Source organism: Aplidium turbinatum, chromosome 13 (assembly GCF_918807975.1).
Source record: "Aplidium turbinatum chromosome 13, kaAplTurb1.1, whole genome shotgun sequence".
In the NCBI taxonomy this organism is placed as follows: Eukaryota; Metazoa; Chordata; class Ascidiacea; order Aplousobranchia; family Polyclinidae; genus Aplidium; species Aplidium turbinatum.
In genome coordinates, this window is record NC_137484.1 from 7,777,193 (window position 1) to 7,794,520 (window position 17,328).

Below are 17,328 nucleotides of genomic sequence, written 5' to 3' on the forward strand. Positions count from 1 at the left end.
CACTCCTACACCTTCCACGACTATGCTTAAGTGTCTTGCCAAAGACACAGTCCTATGCTCGAGCGGGGTCGAACCGACGCCCTTACAAACAGTATCGTTAACAAAGGGTCCATGGGGTACTTTCGGACCAGAGCTCGGCATGATTTGAAGGGCCCGTAACCTTTTCAAGGGGCTCGGAAACGGGAAGAAACCACCTCGTATTTTTTGGATATTGCTGTATTTTTTCAAAGTGACTTGATTTGGGGCCCCAGGATTACCTGGTACCGGGCCCAAATTATCTTCTCAATGGCCCTGCTTACGAACGTCGAACCATAGTGCTTTCACCAATCGGTTATGCTGCTGTGAGTGGCGTTGATCTTTTAGAAATACGATTTTTAAATGTTACCGACAGGAAGTTCTCAGTTTCTGTGCGTTATGTAGGCCAGGGTTTCCCAAACTGTGGTCCGCAACGACTGCACAGGTGGTCCGTGGCGATACGACAAGAAATTAAAAAGTTACACATATAACTTACGTTGTACAGTACGTACCCTGTCAAAGATACTTGCCGCAGTTCTGTACAACTTAAATGATTTCGAAAGCTTTTGTTATCCAGTATAGTAAATCTTACTTGTTGCACCTTCGTTGCAGTTAAAAAGTTATTTACGAAAAATGCTCGAACATTTTACTTACTCAAAACAAAATAACAGCATTCATAAAGAAACTCAACATATGGAAAACAAGGATAAATGATAATGTTGTGGATAGGTTTCCTGTTCTGTGTGACTACATTACCAATAAACCCTTAATTAATACAGAGTTGATTTTCTCTGACGTTACCCAACAGTTGGAATTGCTTTCTGCACATTTCAAGAAGTACTTTTTAAAAGAGAAATATGAGAATTATGAGAATTTTGACTGGATTTTAAACCCTTTTGTTGTTGCAAAGACTGATCTGTCAGGACGCGAAGAAGAAAAATTAGCCGAATTATCATCTGATTGAACTTTAATGCTTAGTTTCAATCAAACAGCTATTGCATCTTTCTGGTTGAGTGTTGTGGAAGAATACCATTGCTATCGCAAAAGGCAACTACAATTTTATTGCCTTTTGCCACGACCTACATGTGTGAGACAGCATTTTCAGCTCTTACCAACATGAAGACAAAATACAGGTCCAGACTTTCGTGGACCCTGACTTACGAGTTTGCCTTTCACAAATAACTCCGAGAATTGATGACTTATGCAATAAGAAGCAATCCCATCCGTTCTATTGATGTTGTCAGTTTTTTAAATCAACAAAATTCGGTTTTATTCATTTTTACCTTTGTATTGGAGGTCCGCGAATAAACAGATTCACAAATAGTGGTCCGTGGCCCAAAAAAGTTTGGGAACCCTGATGTAGGCTATAGGCCTAAACACCCAAGAATACGAGTTTGAAAATTTTCACACTCCACAGTAGGCTACTCAAGCTTCAACGAAAAAGAGTTTGCACTAACTATAGGCCTAGTAGGGAAAGTTTTTCAACTTTTTTATAACTTCGAAATGAACAAGACCTGTAAATCAAGATATTATCAACTATTTTCAGAAATTTTATAATGCAAATTTTTCTTTTAATGCAACTTGTAATTACAATTTTTATCTAGAATTGCCCCAAAAAGAAACGTAATAAAAGAAGTGTTCTGTTTTAACTTGTCAATACCGTAATCAGATTGTTTTGACATGTGTTGGGATAATAAGTTTGAACCGAATAGTGATTTAAAATATTTTACAGAAATGTCCCAGAGACAAGCATTACTCCAGCATTATACGCAAATTATTTCATTGCCAAGCAACTTCGTACAGTGTTGTGTGGACCTACACTTCAATAGGCTACAATATGGTAGGCCAGGGGTCACCAACCTTTTTTGCATGCGGGCCACTTTGGCACTAAGGAGAGCTGTGGCGGGCCGCACTAATAAAATTTTAGGTAGGTTGACTCTTATGCCAGAAAAGAACGCATTTCGTACCCAGTATCCATAGCGTTAGGCTACATGTTGTTCATATTTATGTTAAAATACCGCAGCAACTAAATTAATCGAACAACGCTACTGCCAGGCCAAGCTCTTTTACAACACTTTTGACTTTTTTAACAATGCCTAATAAACAAGGCCACTTGTTTTGCGCACTTATAGCGAGGCGAGCGGTTTCATTAGAATATTCATCGCCAAGCACGAGTGGTATTGTCACTTCGCTTTACAAAATATCTCTTGCAATTAACAATGTCAGTAAACAAGGAAATGTTTGACACATCGCATTACAGGCAACAATAGTGACTTGCAAACATATCAGCGAAAAATATGCTCCAATCACAGGGGAAAAGAAACTAGGCACCATGAAACAAACGCTTGTGGAAATCACCGAAAAATCGTAATTCTATCGTAATTCATGAACAGTCTTCCCTCTAAAAAAGCAATGAGTTGGTTTTTCATCCTTTTTGTGAGAGTTTATAAAACCGTCTTTCTTTTATTGTAGACAACTGTCACTTGCGATGCTTATCAGCGTGGCGAGAATTTGTTGCAACATTTTTGCAGTAGCCTACTTGCTTCGGCAGTAGCCTACATATACTAAAATTGGAACGATACAGAGAAAATTAGCATGGTCTCTGCGCAAGGATGACACGCAAAATCGTGAAGCGTTCCATATTTCTTTAAAAAAAAAACATTTTGCAGTGGTACTAAGCTAAATATTTTCATAATACAATCACAAAAAGTCTTTAAATTTATATATAATATTTTGCCAATTTATTATAAATTGAGTTGGCACACCGACCTATTTTGCCAACAAAAACTTGCACAAAGAGAATACTGCTCGTGAAACACAATCACGGTGAAACGCACACTAGTGTTTACATGACATTTGCAAGCTTAAAATAAGCAACCCTATGCTAACAGACATTTTCGAAATTCGAAAACAGACGTTTTAATCAACCACTGGGACAGTGTGACTGGACAATGGACATCGCACTGGAATAGCTTTAAGCAAACCCCACCTAGAACTATAATCTGATTTGTCGGTCGGTGGAATCGTACGCAAAGCGAAAATATGCTTTCCGGAAAGTATTTTTTGCCATGTGCTCTTTAACTCCTCAAGAAAAGTATTTTGGGTTATACTTGTACGCTGATACCTTCCGCGGGCCGCAGCGATACAGCGTGGCGGGCCGCATGCGGCCCGCGGGCCGCCAGTTGGTGACCCCTGTGGTAGGCAAACGATCGTCAAAGATCATAAATTTTCAATGCAGCATAGTGAAAACATGTGACATTGTATGCAGAACAATCACATGAATAAAGTAGGCTACTGAAATTTGAAAACTTGCGCATTAGTCTACTGCACCAAACCTTGTCCCTGTAGTTAGTCACGAAGCTCAAAACTGAATATCAAGTCTACTTTTCGAATGAAGTTACTATAATAGCTTGAGGTTTTTGTACGATAGACAACCTAAGAACCATCATTGGATAGAGAAGAGGAAGTCAACCAACAAGCTATCAACTATGCAAGCCAGTTACTTCGTCTTAACAAGTTCTTCTGTTTAATAAATTAAATGGTTATAGTATGTGCACGTGAAACCAAGTGCAGCAGGTTTCTTGCTTAGACAAAGGGATTAGACACATAACAATTTTGTATTGCAGGCAGACAAACAAACAAAAAAGCAAAGCCGACAGACATTCAACAACACTTCAACAATCGGAAACTTCACTCTACCAATCTTGGCAACCGGCCCTGCGTCAAGAGCCTCTATATTACAAGTAAGCTTATATGAGAAACTGCCAGGAATAACTTATCAAGGCTTTGTCAGTCCGAGGATAAAGATTCAAAACCAACCAACCAACCTTCTCAGACTAGCGATTGGAAAACACTGATTTCGATAAAGATTTCGTAATCATGAGAAAATTTAAACACTAAAGGTCGAAGTGATCCAGTGCCTACCTCGAAAGACAAAAATAACACAACTTGACATTTCATTTGCAGTTGGAAGAAATGATGATCCGGTTCTATCAAGACTTTACTTTCATTTATTCGTGTTTTGTCGGGATTCGAATGCCTGGAAATAAAACGAGTTATGTTTGATATTTCTCTGGGACTTCACACAGCTGAAGGCCATTGTAGGTGAGCAGAGACGATTGTGGGCGGCACGGATTATTGTTGGCAAGACTATCGTCGTCTTTTAAAATGAAAGAAATTAAGTGTAAAAAAGAATATCGGTATTTTACTGTTCTTTAAATAAAATTACCACTTTAAAAATAACTCTGCTGAACAGAACACTTTTAAGCTCTTTCACACACCACACTGTTTCAACAAGCAATGTAACCGAGTGCAGTAGCGACTAGCACGATATGACATCATCACAGAATTTGCTATGCTGACAATATCGTACGTTATGCTTCAGCCAAAGCCTAGCTTGAGTCACTGCTCCGTACTGGTTGGTCCAAAACCAATCGAAACTGCCTTTTGAGATATGTTTGTTTTAAGCTTACCGCATTTCTTGTAAACATGTGGATTTAATCTGGAATTATTTAACTTGACGCTGAAACCAGATGACAACATTCAATGCGCGGTTTATGCAACCGTGAAATTGTGGTTTCTCTTTTGTAACAAACGTTTTTGTGACTTACCTTGGTCTTTTTCATATCTCGAGAAAAAACAATGACTAACGAAAACATTCGCAGCTAGAGCGGATCTACCAAGTAGCCTTAAGGTGGCAATTTCAACAGAACACAATAATGATCAAAAATGGGAAAAACCAACTGAAAAAGGTGATCTGGTACTATGACACTTCCTCAAATGGGCGATCTACCATGGGCGCCGATCCCTATAGGACAGCGGGGACATGTCCCCACCATCTTTTTCATGTCCCCACCATCTTTTTACACGTTCCCGCCATCTTTTTACATTATTTTTATAACTTAAAGATGAAATATTAATCGAATGTCACAATTTTTTTAGTCAGACGTTTAAAATCTATTGAAAGGAGCAAGGAGGAAACAACGTTTTTGTTTTATGTGAGGAATGGAAAGTCGGTGGAAGGTTTTCGAATGATATTCAAGAAGATGCCATCCGGTGTTTGACAAATGTTTCTGCAGGTGGAACTTTTTGTACGACTTTTGCTCATTTCACCAGCCAGCTCGTGTTCAGCAGAACGGTCATTTTCAACTTTGCGACGTGTTAAAACTTGGTTACTGTCATATTCTGTCTGTTTACTGGTGTATTATATACAGAAATAACATGCACTTCCACTGTGATTAATTACTGACAACAGAATGTACCTCCGGGTTACTTGCCAGGGTTGCCCAAAAGATATTCTGGTAACCGGTCATAAGCATAACATAATAATCAAATTTCAATACACTACAGTTACGATCTAACATAACACAAAAACAGCTAAATCATGCAATGTTCTGCCAAGTGCACAGCAAAGTTTTAAATTAGATCAATCTCCGTGGACTTCTCCAAGGACTTTTTTTAATTTGCCGGAAAGTCGTTACCGAGTGTTTGGACGTGTGCTGTTGCTGACATTGACAATTAAAAAGTAGCCTATATAGAGCTATATATTTCTGTTGATATTTCTGATGAAATATATGTAATACGATGTAGCTCTACATTGCATTAGACTTGTATCTACTGTTTTTGTTTGTTTATCAGAACAGACCCCCGATCTATTTAGCTCGCTTCGCTCGTCGTCCCTTCCTACCTTTCCTAGTACATGTCCCCACCAGTTTGAGAGAGCGATCGGCGCCCATGCGATCTACCTAATACAGAAAGCAATATCACTAAGAAAATAAATCAATAGCTTTTTTTCCTTAGTCTGAACCTTAAAACATTTGACCAGGCTAACACTCACAATAGTATTTCAATAAGATTTAATTTATGTTATGGAACCGGTTTTCTTCCATTAGGAATCGTATTGAAATTATTTTTCTGAAAGAACACAATAATGTGTACACAATAATTCGATCTTACAAATAGTCTACTACCTTAAAGAAAGTTATTTTTCTGCTTTAGTAGGGATCAACTACTGTTCGCTCTACCTGTACCCAGTGGCGTAACTACCCATTGGATCTTGTGGATAAATCCAGGGGCGGCACGTTGCTAGAGGGCGGCAAAATGTGATAACGTTTTAAAATTTAAACGAACAAAGACAGTCACATTAATTTATTCTCGGAGAGACTCAGACTTAAACGACCTAAGTTAACACTGATCTACGTGAAGCCAAAAAACTAAACAAGTTATGCCTATAATCTAATTTGCAACTTTTTTAGATTGTGCCTCACCATGTGGTATTTGTGACGGTTTAATGATATTCATGCTGTTGAAGTAATGATGGAATGTCGGTAACTTGTAAGCTATAGCATTGCTCAGTCAATTTAGCTTTGGTAGTTAAGTTCAGATTAGTTTTAAGTTTATTTCAATGCTTCTTCTTCTTTCGTATGAGAGGTTGGTTTTGAGGAGACAGGAATAGACCGTGAGGTCATCGAGTCAACTGTCACTTTTACTATCTGTATGTGGTAGATAGAGGGGATTCCTCCATCTTCATGTGTGAAGATGGGTTAGGTTTAGGGTTGTAAAAATACTGTATTTTTGGTTGTGCGTAAAATACATGTATTTTTCGTATTTTTTCTGTATTTTTCGTATTTTATAACTAAATAAACCGAAAATTTTGTCTACTTACCGTGATGATGCTTTTACTTACAGTGAAAATTATGTCTACTTGCGAGTAGCCTACGACACGCGGAAATCAAATCCAACAGCACCTATTTAGCAATTAGCACCAACAAATCTCTAGCTACGTACTGTACAGTTTTGTAGGTACTGTACAACTCCATACAGCTTCTAAGTGCTAACCTCGCATTGCGAAATTGCAAGGCAGCATTCTTACATCACAAAGCTTCAGCTCTACATAAACCCCCTAAACCTTAAACTTGCTTTGATGTAAGTGAACTAACATTATGCTGAGTAGCCTACCACGTGGGCCACTCAGAACAACATGGTGGGCGGTTACACATGTCCGCAATAGAACAATGACCTAATTGTGACCTAGATCGCCTGTGACATCACAATATATAATATCTGTAGAAGACTATAAGGCCATTGCAAGTAAGGTATTAAGTACAATCACTAAACGTTGATTAAAAATAATATACAGGGCTCTAAAATCCGCAGTTGGAATGGTTGGATTGTGTAAAAGTCCTCATTTGTATACGTTGTTATGTAGGCCTACCAGGCCCGTAAGTAGGGGGGGCGCAGGGGGGGCGAAGCCCCCCCTGCAAAAATGTTGGCACCCCCTGGAAAAAATTATGTTAATTAGCTCTGTTCGCTGACTTTTCAGTTTTATACTCAATTTTCTTGTGTTATTTAATTGTAAACATTGTGTGTTTAAGGGTGTGGTAGAATGTTGTCTCTAAAACAAAGTTTGCCTAATTTTAAACGAAACTGCATTAAAAGAGCGAGTTTTGCCAATACCAAACATTCAAATATCTCAGCCAGGAATTAGCAACAAGAAAACATAGAGACTTAGCTTTATTACCGAAAAATGCCCTAGAAAACATGATCTTATCCTTTTGCTATGCCACCGGACAGCACCATTTTACAGGAATATTTATACCCACATGTTTGTTGAAAATGCTTTCAGAATGCACCAAATTCAAAGTAATTTTTCAAAATTTTCTGGGGGAGGCCCCCCAGACCCCCCGCTGCTGGGTGTCGCCTTTGGCGAAGACGCCGTCGGTCTTTGCCCGTCGGCCGTCAACCCCCACCCCCTTTCAAAATTCCTGGCTACGCCACTGACTGTTTCTATGATAAACTAGTCTAATGTAAACGTTGTATTAGGCCTACGATTAATGTTCTTGCGTAAATGTACCCACATTGTGTACAAACGTCGTTTTCGTACATGATACGGAAGGTAAAAGTTGGGCCCCCTCTAGAACACTTTTTGCCCCCCCTGCTGCTCCAAGCTAGTTACGGGCCTGAGGCCTACCATTCCGCGACCCTCAGAAGCATCCTCGCGATCCTCGTTTGGGTCGCGACAATGAGTTTGGGAACCACTGACCTACAAGGACCAAGAACTTCGCGTAGCGAGCGGATGCTCCCTGCCATTACGCTGTTGCCGGAGCATGACGCGAGCTTTTAATAAGTTTTAATTTAATACGAAAAATACATGTATTTTTCCGTCGATGTATTTTTCTTGTGTTTTACATGTATTTTACACATGTGTATTTTACACAAAATGTATTTTTACAACCCTAGTTAGGTTAGTGAAAGGTTTAAAGTTTCAGGTCTGAAATAGACAGAGGTGGGCAGTAGCGCGCTACTTTTTAGGTGGAGTAGCGGCTGCAGTAGCGGCTGCAGTAGCGGCGCTATTTTTTTCCAAAGTAGCGGTAGCGGGAGAGGCGCTACTTTTTTTCAGTCGCACTCCCGCTACCCGCTACTTTTTAATTTAAAATGAAAAAAATACTCGTTTTTTAGCAACATTGGCGTGGTCAAGCAGCTATATAATCGGTTTGGTTGCAAAGTTTCGGTCGTTGCGTCGACTGTTGCGGGAGACATCAAGCCAGGTTGATACCGACAAGAGTGACACCAACACAAGTCACGATTCCAAGGATGAATTTTTTGGTGTGTTGGCGCCATCCCGTGAAACGTCGGTGCAGATTAAGGAAGCAGCAATTGTTGACGCCTTTTTTTCGGACAGGAGCAAGTCCTTGAGCTTTTCGAATACCGAGTTAAAACATCTGTTCATTAAATACAACACCCCCATTCTTTCCAGTGCTGCGTTTGAGAGACTTTTCTCTGTTGGAAAAGATGTGCTTAAGCCAAAGCGGACAGGACCTAGTGACTTTCATTTTGATATGTCGTGTTTTTGAAAGATGCGTAACAATAAATTTCCCTTAAAATATGTTTTCTATAACGACGTTAAAATGACAGTGTAAACGAATGATAACATTCGTTTTTAAGGTCATTTTTGCGTCACTAGGGACTTGAAGAGTGTTTCCTAGTGTCATTTTAGACAAAAGTAGCTGTAGAACTAGCGGTAGCGCGCGCTACTTTTGTCCGAGTAGCGGTAGCGGGTAGCGCGCTACTTTCAAAGTAGCGGGTGCCCACCTCTGCAAATAGATCACTTAGCTTAACTCAGCAAATTTGCAATTATGGTAATTGTTTTTAACTAATGTGCTGCAGATTCCAGAACAAGATTTAAGTTGCAATTTTTTTAAGTTAATTTTTGCCTATGACGAGAGTAAAAGAAAGTGAAGATTTTTTTAAAAAGAAAAAGAAAGCTAGAGAAGAGGAACTAAAAAGAATGAAGCTACCATTTTGAAGTTCGTAAAAATTACCTCTGCTAAACAAAACAGAAGAGATTAGCACAGTAAATCTCTACGGTACCGAACATCAAATTGAGACGGAAGAAGAAGTGCAGGCTACCTCTAGCAAAACAATAACAAAGTGGTCATTGAAAGCCTGTGAATGAAACACTGTCAGATAAAGATAAAACAGATGCTATCTATTATTCTCATAACGATGTGACTACTTGACCAGAAACATTAACTCATAACATGAGAGTTGAGATAATCAAACTAGGGCCCGAAAGGTTTCAGAATAAAGAAGGGCCATTCCAGCGAGCAATTAATTAAAGGAGACAAAGAATCCTTCAGCCGTCTGAGTAAGAAGTGGTTTTATTTTGAACTTTCAATAAAATTAAACAAAACTGCTTTAATTCTTCTGTTGTGTGGAATTTTAATTAGCTTTTACGACGGTGTCAGGGGGGGTAGGGGCGGCGTTTCGTGCAAAAATCCAAGGGCGGCATATTGCGTTGCTACGCCACTGGCTGTACCCAGGGTGTAGTAAATTGGGTGGGCATAGTTGATGTAAGAAAGGTGGCCGAGAGAAAGGAACCGGTCGCCCCACTCTCGTTAGCGCCGATGGCTTAGTACAAAGAGAACCTTATCTTTTCATCCCCCGATGCTTGGATTCAAGTATAAGACATCTTTAGCTTTTTTACTGTTTGTTCTTCTCTAGATCCGCATATGTTTGCAGAAACCAAATGATTGGAACGTCTGATCAATCTGGTTATAAAGAATAAACCGTTGATGAAAATATAGGAAGTCAACTAAAAGTTTAGGAAGAAGTTTGTAAGTAAAATAATTATTAATTTCCATTTCTGCAATACAATTTACATGAAGTGTAGACTTTGTATCATATGACGCATAGTTTTTAGTTTTTCAGTGGCGCACCCCTCAAACTATCCAAAACGTTTTATTCTAGAGCCATTTCCTACATGTATTTTTCGGCTACGATGCTAGATTTTCATCTCCATTTTATATCAAAAATAAGGATCTTGAACCCTGAAAATGATTACATTGGATTGTGCTTGCAATGTTTAGCTTTTTGAAGAAACAAGCATAAGTTGAAGACCTGGACTTGAAAGCTAATTTGATTTCAATTTTGATATTTAGATTCAATGCTAAAAAATCTTTTCGTGTAAAAGTTTATTCTGCAAACTAATTCGCCTCACCAACGCATACGATTTGTCCAAGGGATATATTTCACTGGCTTATGCTGAAAACTTTTGTTTTATCATCATCATCATAATTAGACAGCCTATGGTAGAGCACTGCTGATCGAAGGCCTCCCCCTTTGCCTGAGTGTTCTTTTCTAATCCAATGCTCTGTTGTTGAAACTTGCTACTCTGTTTTTCCAAACTGAGTTTAAGGCGGTTAATTTTATCTTTTGTCGTTTGGCCATTATACTTCAAAAAGTCCGAATGCTTTGACTCATAATGACCCTTGATGTTGTATTCCTTGTTGACAGCAACACATTTATTGCAAATTAAGCACGCAGGTTCATCGAAGTCGATCAAAGTGTAATATAAAAAAAGTATTTCTCCGTCCACATAAATTACCATTAAAATCTTGGCGCTTGGCATCAACCTTTCTACGTTTTTGCTATCATTTTAAGCTGTCTACAAACTTTAGATAACGTTATATTTAGGCTAGTTATTGTTTAACGACACTGTGTGTCATGAAACTAAAGATGATTTTATTCATAAAGTTTTAACCAACTTAAAATGCAGCCACCCCAACTCAAAACATACTAAAAATGAAGGCAGGTAGCTCACAACAACAAGCAACACAAAATAGAGAACAGCCAGAAGGACAAAACACGCCAACGAAGTAATCATTAGAACAAGGAGCAGTACAGAAACAAAGTACGTAGAAATAACGTAAAACAATATATTATAACATTTACCCACTCTAAAAGGTAATGGGATCCCCATATCTAACGGGAGGAACCCCTTTGGTGGACCTAGACGATCTTCTTGGATTTTCATTGGAAAGGCTTGATCGGGTTAGGTCACCAGTCGTTGTTGATTGCGGATTGATTGCTGGATCGCAGTCGATCGCTTGGTCGCGAACAACTTCTTCGACTTGATCGAAATTATTTCCCGGTGAAGCGCCACTGCAAGGCAACCTATCACTCGGTGTGAATGACTTTTCCTCTGTGTCCGATGATTGAGGAGAATCCACAATATATTCCGATGATTGAGGAGAATCCACAATATCCCCGTAAGGGGTATTATTAGCAGGATGCGGGGCTAAGTCTCTTAGAGACACGTTAGACTCTCGGCCGTCGCTGTATTTGATCCGAGCGTATAACGGGTTGGCTTCGGTTAAGAACACTTTCGTGACTTGATCGTCGTGTTTGCTAGACCTGTTAAACTTTCTCAGTAAGATTGGGCCAGGAGTGCTTAACCAATCAGGAAGGGACTTCCCGTGTGACGACCGTCTAGAAAAGTTGAAGAATCGCTCATGCGGGGTAGAGTTTGTTGATGTACACAGTAGCGATCTCAATGCGTGTAAGGCGTTCGGAAGGACATTTTCCCATTTGCTTATAGGCAGGCCGAATGACTTGAGGTTACATTGTATCGCCTTCCATATTACTCCGTTGTAACGTTCAACTTGCGAATTGCCTTGCGGGTGATAGGGTGTTGAGTGGCTCACAGCTACACCCCTTTCCAACAAGAATTGTTTAACATCCCTAGACATGAAACTTTGGGCTCGATCAGTGTGAATAAAACTACAAGTACCGAACATTGCAAACAGTTGAGAAAGGCACTTGATTACTGTGCCAGACGACGTATCAACACAGGGAAAACAAAACGGAAATCGTGAATACTCATCAATGACACACAATATATATATATTACGAGAACATGATGGTAAGGGGCCCTTAAAATCTAAGTTTGCAACAAACGAGTTAAACCCGGGCAACACAATTCTTTATGAATATCCATCAAACATTTAATGTTTCGAGCAGGTACCGTTGCGCAAAATGCTCTCGACAAAGCGTCGGGTGCTGTATTGTCTTTGCCGGGACGGTAACGAATAGTATAAGAAAAGGATGCCAGTTCGAGGCGCCAACATAGCACTTTATTGTTTTTGACTTTGGTCCACTTCTTGCTGTCAAACATGAAAGCTACTGATTTTTGGTCTGTAATTAATGTAAAATGCCTTCGAATCAGAAAATGGGACCATTTTCTTACGGCTTCAATAATACTCGTAGCCTCCTTTTCCATGGCAGGGTAGTGTAGCTCGCTCCCTTGTAATGACCGAGACATAAATGCTACCGGTCGCCCACTTTGATTTAGAGTAGCCGATATTGCTACATCTGATGCGTCACATTCTACGGTAAACGGTGAGTTCTCATCAATTGCTTGAAGGGATGCATCAGCAATAGCTTCTTTGAGGAATTGAAAGTCGCTTATTTGTAACGTGCTTAGAGGAAAGGCATCAACTCCCTTTAGCCTTCGTATTTTGTCAGAGAAGCCCGGAACCCACTTAGCGTAATAGGCAAACAACCCAATTGTTCTCTGTAGCGATTTTTTAGAAGTGGGTGGTGGTAAATCCCAAAGAGCTTTTAAACGCTCAGGATCGGGCTTAATTTGTCTATTTCCTACGCAGTAACCCAGGATGTTAATGTTCTCCACACCATAGACGGTTTTGTTATTATTGAGCGTCATATTACGTCGTTTCATGGATTGTAGAAATTTTGCAGCGGTCTTCTCTAGTTCTTCAGAATTACGACCGCCAATGATGACGTTGTCAAAGTACACGTACGTGTTTTCGAGTTTGTCCGAAGCAACAACGTTGTCCATTATGCGTTGGAATACTGGGCCACCATTTTTAACACCAAATGGCATGCGATTAAATTCAAATAATCTTCTACCAGCTTGAAAGGCAGTATAAGGTTTATCTTGGTCAAGCAAAGGAATCTGGTGGTATGCTGATTTAAGATCATAAGTCGCAAAACTATTGTACTGTGCAAGACTGTTCACGATGTCCTCGATGCGGGGGATGGGGTAAGCGTCGAGTTCAGTAAATAGATTAATTGTTTGCGAGTAATCGACGCAAAGTCTTTTACGTCCAGACTCAGGATTTGTTACTACGACTACTTGAGCACGCCATGGCGAATTACTCGGCTGAACGATTCCTTCAGCAAGCCAATTGTTAACTTCTGAATCGATAAATTTTAAGTCATTGTGACTGTACCTCCGAGATTTAGTCGCTACGGGTTTGCAATTATCTTTCACACTTGAAAATAATGATGGACACTCTACTTGGGCGGCGGCTACGGCAAGTAGTCTAACGGCAAGTGTCTAAATTCTCTGGCCGCTTGTACATTGCCAGGCTCAATGTCTAATCGCTGAGGTTTTAACAACCTCTCCATCCTTTGCGATTTTTAGTTGAAAATTTTAAGTTGGTTAAATTGTCATGAAACTAAAGATGATTTTATTCATAAAGTTTTAACCAACTTAAAATGCAGCCACCCCAACTCAAAACATACTAATAATAATGTTATGGTTTTATTTATTGTCGCTCTACAACAGCTAAGGTCTTTTAGCGACAGGGCTCATTTTCAATTTATATCAGGTTTACGATGTTATCACATTATTACCCGACTCACTCTCACTGCGCTATGCAGGATAGAACACAATCGGTACCGTTTTTAAAGTCTTCGGTTTGACCCGACCTGGAATCGATCTCAGATCTACCAGCACCAGAGCCGAAGGCGAAACCACTCGGCCACTGAGCTGGTTCAAAACATACTAAAAATGAAGGCAGGTAGCTCACAACAACAAGCAACACAAAATAGAGAACAGCCAGAAGGACAAAACACGCCAACGAAGTAATCATTAGAACAAGGAGCAGTACAGAAACAAAGTACGTAGAAATAACGTAAAACAATATATTATAACACTGTGTATGGGACTTTACACTAACTACTCAAAATACGGGACTAACTACTCAAAATACAAACCAGCTCAGTGGCCGAATGGTTTCGCCTTCGGCTCTGGTGCTGGTAGATCTGAGATCGATTCCAGGTCGGGTCAAACCGAAGACTTTAAAAACGGTACCGATTGTGTTCTATCCTGCATAGCGCAGTGAGAATGAGTCGGGTAATAATGTGATAACATCGTAAACCTGATACAAATTAAAAATGAGCCCTGTCGCTAAAAGACCTTAGCTGTTGTAGAGCGACAATAAATAAAACCATAACATTATTATTATTACTCAAAATACAATCAAACAACCTTACTGGTGTACAGTCTCATTCAGTGTTCAGACTAACTCCTGTTTGCACTTTACTGATACAGTAGCCCCGCTTAAGCCCAAGTTGGTCCAGTCCGAATTACTGAATGCATCGGAGTGGCAGAGAATCGTCCCCGCTAATAATCCCTAAATCGTCCTAGCCAAAGGTGGGCTTAATAAGTGGAGACTATTGTAACTTACTTAAAAACTGAATCTGCCTACGTAACTAACTACAGTAGCAAGGATACTTTCACAGCTAGCTACTCTCAATAGTTTCCACGTTTCATACATTTTCTATTTTTACTTTTTATTGTTAATCTTATTTTCTCTAAGGTTACATTACAATGTTTATATCTTCATAATAATCGTATATAAAACGGCTCAGTATAGGTTCATCCGCAAAGCTACACAACATTCCAACATGTAACGAAATGCTTCCACGGCTACAACATTTCATAGCTTTATCACCACATAAGTTGTTTGAAATTCATACATTAATTAGAAGATAAAATTGCAAACGAGACTACGGGCCGTGTTCTATTAATAACTAACGAAATGTCTCGGGCCAGTGCTTGACCAGGCCGAACCCGGCCTGCGGGTCGTAGGTTGCCGACCCCTGAACTATGCCATCAAATGCAAATCACTTGCTTTGTAGGCTGTAGCAATCTTTGTAACACTTGCACTCGGATTGTAGGTCTGTGGCCGATGGCAAGCTGTTTTAAAGACAAAAATTTCATTACACCACAAACAAATATTTTAATACCGGTAGTTACTTTTTATAGAGTGTGAGTATAGCCTATTACTTTTTTGCGCACCACCCAGCAATCCAGCATGCTTTCGCCTAATGCTTATTTTAAAATTTAAACTGGTTCTAATTCTACTATAAACGCACAAAGCGGAGAATCATAGCCAAATATACATATTTATTTTTAAACACCCACAGAAAAAACTACAAATTTTACATCAAACATTTTCTCGAACGCCGCTGGATCTTGAAGCTTCTTCGTTCCAGAAGTCACGCGCTAACTGAGTTATCGGGGCAGACTATGTTGTTTGTTGCAAGCACGTAATAATAGCCTACTACGATTCCTGTTCAACAAAGCTAAGCAAAATTAACTTTTTTATGTTCTAACAGCTTCTCACCTTTGACTTGCATGCCCAATTTAACTAAGACAGATTTAAAAATGAAAATAACAAAAAAAATCCTTCGAACCGGATTCGAACCAGTGACCTATGGATTTCTGAGGTCTATGCCACTACAGTCCACCGCTCTACCAACTGAGCTATCGAAGGCTGCGAAATTGAGATTTATCAAAAACCAACATTACCCACGCTGCGTGCAGTCTATGACGCACTCAAGTTTATGACGTATGAAACGATGAAGCACGCGTTATTCTGTAATAATAATAATCGTGTTTTTATTTGCGCCCATTGCGATAACATACAGTAGCGGTAACCTACACTGCAATCACAGATGCGATACAACAGACGACAGGAAGCAGCGAAGTGATAGTCTTCGAGTCATCTGCTCCCTTATTTTGGCTTTTCCGTCTTTGTTTTCATTTGATCATTAAGTTTTGATGATCATTGATCACCCATGTAGGTAGCCAGGATAATTTCCCATACAAAGTCGAAAGAACCGACTTTTATGTCACCGAAGGACGCTAACCTTTGATATTTCAAAAACACATTTGCTCACTTTACCTAGAGTCTACTGTCCAGGACCAGGAGTGTCCAAACTTTTTTGTTGGAGGTCCAAATTTGTTATTTTCAATTTAATTTTTATTTTTTTAATGCGGAAGTGCCCGAGGACCACGTAATTCCTGGTGAATCTTACTGTGTACATTAAAAGATACATCAATAGTATGTTATAATGCTATCACTTGTATACAACCAAGCAACATGCAAGTTTAAGCATTTTGTTATTTGTATATCGCGGGATAAAATTAGTTATCTACATTCCTAGCAGAAATTAAAACATCCAGAAACTTAAGAAAGCATCGGACAGACGCTTTGCTTTCAATAGCCAGGTCAAGTTTAGTTCGAGAGTAGCGGTAGATATGCGTAAAATATCGCACAGGTTGGAACCACTCAGTTTTATCTCAAACGGTCAAAAAGTTTATAGCCTATCAGTTAACTGGAAATGTCTGCTCACACAACTATGTTAAGGTCAGCACACAAACAAGATCAGCATTTCTTTATAAACATTATTTTAAAAACACTGCACGTTGAAGTGGTATGAAATATGTGTGTCTGGTATTTGCTGGCCCAATGTGACACCTTGCGCAGCGACAGGCACAAGCCACATAAAAATGCATCGCGGCTGCGGCTGTCCATAATTGGTCCGCAGGCCGAACGTTGGACACCCCTTCTATCTGTGACGTATGAAAATAAGTTGTTATTATTGACTTTTTATTTGGCCGTTGGAGTAGTGATATAGTAGTCCACACGCCCACACAGTTAATGCTCTGCCTCTGCGATACGCAAAGCCGAAGAAGCCATTCTTTGCGTCCTTCAACTGGAGGAGTCACATAGAGTCATAGACACCACTTTTTAACAAATCCGAAAAACATTGATCAAAAATTAAAGAATGACAGTAGACGGAACGTAACTCTGTGTACTGCAATTACTTGAATGTTTTAAAGATATGTTTGTGACATGTTAAACGCCTTGTTGTTGTTTACTTTCATGTAAATGGAATTCTGTCCTTAAAGTGCGTTATTCTAGTGCAGCGGTAAAA

General features: G+C 39.5%; 1 non-coding gene and 1 pseudogene across 1 annotated transcript; one reads left to right on the forward strand and one right to left on the reverse strand.

The window, feature by feature from the left end:
* Nucleotides 1-2,565: 2,565 nt before the first annotated feature.
* Nucleotides 2,566-2,662, forward strand: LOC145782650 (U6 spliceosomal RNA; annotated as a pseudogene).
* Nucleotides 2,663-15,791: 13,129 nt separating this feature from the next.
* Trnay-gua (transfer RNA tyrosine (anticodon GUA)) lies at nucleotides 15,792-15,881 on the reverse strand. Its single transcript is given in 2 exon segments — nucleotides 15,792-15,827; nucleotides 15,845-15,881. It is a non-coding gene; the product is annotated as a tRNA-Tyr (tRNA).
* Nucleotides 15,882-17,328: the final 1,447 nt, after the last annotated feature.